The sequence below is a fragment of the Castanea sativa genome, chromosome 5, assembly GCF_040712315.1.
Source record: "Castanea sativa cultivar Marrone di Chiusa Pesio chromosome 5, ASM4071231v1".
Lineage (NCBI taxonomy): Eukaryota > Viridiplantae > Streptophyta > Magnoliopsida > Fagales > Fagaceae > Castanea > Castanea sativa.
The window spans coordinates 77,473,529-77,478,823 of NC_134017.1; the positions used below are offsets into that span (position 1 = coordinate 77,473,529).

At 31.9% G+C, this 5,295-nt stretch overlaps 1 long non-coding RNA gene across 1 annotated transcript; it reads right to left on the reverse strand.

The window, feature by feature from the left end:
• Positions 1-1,353: 1,353 nt before the first annotated feature.
• Positions 1,354-2,091, reverse strand: LOC142636481 (uncharacterized). The gene is made up of 2 exons (XR_012844333.1): positions 1,713-2,091; positions 1,354-1,610 (listed from the first exon to the last, which is right to left on the reverse strand). It is a non-coding gene; the product is annotated as an uncharacterized LOC142636481 (long non-coding RNA).
• Positions 2,092-5,295: the final 3,204 nt, after the last annotated feature.

Consider the following 5,295-nt stretch of genomic DNA (forward strand, 5'->3'; position numbering starts at 1 on the left):
TACTTAACTAAAAAATACACTTTCATTTCATAAGAAAAAATCCACATGACAGAATTTTAAAAGGGGAACATAAGAAACAGCACTTAAGTACTGTACCTCTTGCCTTATATATATATATATGATCCACATGATAGAATCTTACGGGAGGTACCTAAGAAACAGCACTTAAATATTGTACCTAAGTCTTGCCGTATATATATATATGTATATATATATATATATATATATATATATGTATATATATATATATGTATATATATATATTGGCAATGAAGAAAGAACACAACGACGAGATGGGATAAAAGGAAGTAGGAAGGAGAGAACAAAAAGAAAGTTATAATGGCAGTTGGTATTCAAGGTGGAGTTTCTTTTCAATAAAATAAATTATTTTACACTATTCATGTCCGTGCATTACACACTTTTTCTATATAAAAAATACTCATACCAAACACTCAATTTTGTGTTTTCAATTTTAAAAGAATGTTACAAAAATATGTTAACAAACACAAAACTACAATATGCGTTTTAGTACACTTTTTAAATCACAATTTTCACATTATTTTGAAAACCAAAACTACAATACTCTTACCAAACAGGTCTTGAATGATTCACCGTTATGATTTTGATTGCTCCTCACTTAAAAGTTAAAACAAGAGAGGAAAAAACCTAAGAAAAAACTGGATAAGAACAGTAAGGATTATTGAAAGCAGTAAAGAGAGAAAAGATTTCCCTAGTAACCTCATTGGAAAGCATTAAAAATATTATGTTAAATAAAATAGCAATAATTTTGAAAGAGTGAGAAATAATATACCAATTAAATTAGATTATTTGATCTAGTGCTTATATAAGCATTTGATCAGATGCTCTAATGCTTATATAGTGATGTTTAACCATATGAGTAATTTAAGCTAGTGAAACATTGGTAATACCCTTTTAAAAAAACAAAAGTTATGTGAGAAATAATTCAAAGATCTTGTTTTCTTGAAAGCAACTTTTAGGTTAGGGCTTGAATCCAACCACAAACAGGATCATAAAAACCCTTTATTTGGAAATTGTGGCTAACTAGAGAAACTGGAATAATAGCTAGCTGTAAAAACGATAGTTGAAATAATAGTAGTTTGGACAATTCCTATCAAAGATTTTGGGAAAATCATATTAACATTGAAAAAATATCTAAATTCCAAGAATTAGATTTCTTAGGGTAAACTCTCCTAAGAACTCTTAAGATCGTAATTCTTTGAGAGAATAGTTGCACAAATCACTACCTATCACAAAGGATAATCATTGCAAGGTTAATATTAGAGTAAACTTTGTAACACAAGCAGAATGATGATCATTTCTCTACATGGAAAGTGCCTGAAATACTCAGGGTAGATGATATTATTAAACGCTGAAACCAAGCAATCACTTAAAAAGTAGGGAGCATCCCATTTCGATTTCCAATAGAAAGATAAGCAATGTATTGCAATAGACTAATGCAAGTTACATTATTACAAGAGCAATAAAATGCAAAAACCAAAATGGTCCAAGTTTAAGCATCACAAACCTCATGAAAAAAAACTGTAGAACCCAATCCACAAATCAGTCTTCTGGCGTGTCCGAACGGAGGGCTGATAAGAAGAAGATAAGAATGTTTTATCAGAAAATTTAGTAGAACAGGGCAGCATATAAATTAATAACAAGAATTTAAGTGGGATCAAATGTGAAGTCACTAGAACAAATGATTGGCGTTAAACAGCCACTAGGAGATGCCTCCTTGAAGACGCTGAGACCTTCTTCAACCTTCGCGCCGTTCTCCTTCGACGCCGTCACCGACGAGCCTCTCTGCCGTGCCGTCTTCGCCGAAGACACTCTCTCTCTCTCTCTCTCTCTCTCTTCGATTTGGATAACTGAAAGTTTCAGATCGAGGATCGGCGGGAAATATATATATATATACACACACGAAAGGACTGGGTGGTGGATCCGAGGGTAAATATGGAATTAAGGAAAAAAAATATCTGGAAGAAAAGCAAAAGCGCTGAGGTGAGAGAGATGGCGAAGAAGGAGGAAGAGCAAGGCAGCACGTGACTCAGCTCCAGTTGGGTCTATTCTGAATCCATTTTAGATTTTTTTACCTTTTATTTCCTCTACTCTACTACTAGTCTACTAGCCTGTCTTTTTGTTTTTGTTTTTGTTTTTTTTTTTTTTCATCTTTTATTTTCTGTTTTTTTTTAGAGTAATAAAATAGTAATTTTATTATAGAGGAAGTTTTAATTCACTTGTGGTGATAATTCTTTATTATTAGACTAAGATATTAATAAGTTTTTAATATATGCGAAAATTGAATCCCGAATATTTTATTCAAGTATCAGAGACTTTACCAACTGAAACTCATAAGTAGTAACTATTAAATGTTGTAATTTACTAAAATGGCAGGGATTTTGACTATGGTTAAGTTTGTATATGAATTTGCACTAAATTTTGGTTGAAGAACTTCTTTTATTTTTGGGATTACTAAAAGTTGGAAAAAAAAATATAAATATATTTACAACAACAGCATCAACAAAAAAAAAAATTGAGGTTTTTTAGAAAGCTAGACATTATCAAATAGCTTAATGAGCTAAAAATAATAATTAGATTAATTGAAAATGTAATTGTAAGGACACAATTCGAACTTCCAATCCACAATCAAAGTGAATGGGCTTGAAAGGCCTTTTACAATAAATTTTGTATAGAGCGGGTTTGAAATCTAGATTTTAAGGGTAGTTCAAACAACAAAGAAAGAATGGGTCTCGGGCCCAATGGCATAAACAAGGAATTAACTATAAGAATGTAGATGAAAGTTCTTCCTCGGACACAATCCGAGGATAGTTTATAGTATTGTTTCTCAAGGTTGATTACAATTATAGATCGCTAGATTATCATATGCTATTCTTTCTTCTCTCCCAAGAAAAAGCCTCCCCTCTTCCGAAGGTCTTTCCTCTTATTTATACTTCCTCTTCTTCTCTTTATCATCTTCCACCTCTGGGTTGTAACGCTGGCTTTGGATACTTGTCCCATCAAATTTCCCCGAAGTCCTCCAAGGTCAAGGACCAAGTTCCAAACCTCATGCTCAGGTCTTATTTCTCCATTAATGCAGTCAGTATATCAATTACAGAGTTTTTAATGTGTGGGCGGTGGTAGCAGCTTTACTTTAGATATTTCACCGCTCTTCTATTGTCCTCCACGTGTACCGTGTCTTCCCATAGTCATAGGATTTTTTATAAAATAGCTTGGGGATATTAAACCTCTCTTCCTATGACCTCGGCTTTAATATCCGAGGACAAATCTCTTCCTCGGACATAATTGTTCACTCGTTTATCACATCTTTACCTGGCATTTTCTTTATGAGGTACATTCATGTACTCCTAGATTATTTGATGTCCTTGGATTGGATTTTTAGCCCAATAGACTTTGTTGGGCCATCCTTTATAAATTACTAGGCCCAATGTCCCTACAGTAATAAAAGATTAAAAAAAAATATATCAAATTCTATTTGATAATGCTGATTTTTACCCTTGAACTTGTGATAATTGCTTTTAGAAGATGTCAAGAGTTGGTATGATTGGTCATAGATTCCAAAATAAGAATTAGTCTCTCCAACAAAAAAAAAAGGGAGATATTACTAATTACGATCACTTCCTCCAAATCTAACACCTTAAAAGTAAGATTTATTAACTAAATGTATCATTTGTTGAATTCCTTTAAACTTAGAAAGTACTAAGAGCCCGTTGGGTAAATGTGTTTAAAAACTAAAAATTTTTGTTTGAAAATATTTATGAAAATACGTGTGGGTAAAAAAATGTAAAAATACATGTAATGTTATTTAAAAATTAAAAATTGTTGTTTAAAAACACAAACCAAACACCCCCTAAATCATTTGGGCTCTTGTGCATATTTTTGGAAGAAAACAACCTGTAGTAAGACTAGAATATGTATTGATCATAGACAGTGCAAATGATTGAGAAATAATAGCCTTATTAATCAAGAAAACATCTATGTTCTAAGATCTAGCTGGCTTCCCAGTCAATTACTCTCAAGTTTGTTTGCAAGAATATATATTCCATGAGTCCCAAAAAAAAAAAAAACGACAAAAAAGGTGCTAATGACCTGTCTCATTAGACTAGTATAATGGGTATGACTTTATGAATGAGTCATTCTTTCTGTGTTTTTTTTTTTTTTTTTTTTCATTTTTTAATAGTCATTTTTTTTTTCTATTTTATAGTATAGATGGAATTTTAAAAATGAACTTTAAGGTGTGTTTGGTGCACCTCCCATGAGGTTGGTTGAAATCTCTTCTGGCTGCTGCCAAAATGACTTTTTACTTCTAAGTAATTGTTTAACATAAAAAGAGGGGGAGGGAGGCTTTGGATAAATCTGCAGACACAAAAGTGAATTTTTTTTTTTCTGAACTACATGTGGGAAGTGTTTGGTTGCACTTTCATCAACCTGTTTTATGTCTTTGGAATTGGAAGCAACAAGAATAGTTTTTTTTTTCTTTGATACGATGTTACATGATTTCTTAATCTAACTCAAAATATAAGATAAAATATTGATTTCTAAAGAACCTAAAGTATAACACCTAAAATATTATATCAAAGTGTTATCCTTTAGACCCTTAATAATTGCATTAAGAAAACAGTTAAAACATTTTAGGTTTTGAATACAAATAGGTCAGGCTAGGGCTTGAATCCAAACACAAACAGGATAGTAAAAACCCTTTATTTGGAAATTGTGGCTAAATTAATAGTACTTTGGACAATTACTTTCAAATATTTTGGCGAAAATCATATTAACATTGAAAAAATATCTAAATTTCAAGAGTCCATTTAGATAGAATTTATTGCTGAAAATTGAAAACTGAAAATACTGTAACAAAATAAGTTTTAAATGTGTGAATAGTACTGCGGGACCCATTTTTAATAAAAAAAATTGCTGAAAAAGTGTGTGAACAGTGCGCGCACAGTACGTGCACAATGCACACTGCATGTTTTGTCCCCCGCAGCAGAAAAAAAAATGCAAAAACACAAAACGCAATAATTATAGTTTGTATCTAAACGGATACCAAGAATAAGATTTCTTGGGGTAAACTCTCCCAAGATTGTAATTCTTTGATTGCGCAGATCACTACCTATCACAAAGGATAACTCCAAGTAAGTTCCTCCTGCCTTCCAAGAAGAAAAATGAGATATAGGTTGAACAAGTTAGAAGTTTCGGAATATAAACTTTTCCCCACATGATCATTGCAAGGTTAATTTTTTAGAGTAAACTTTGTAA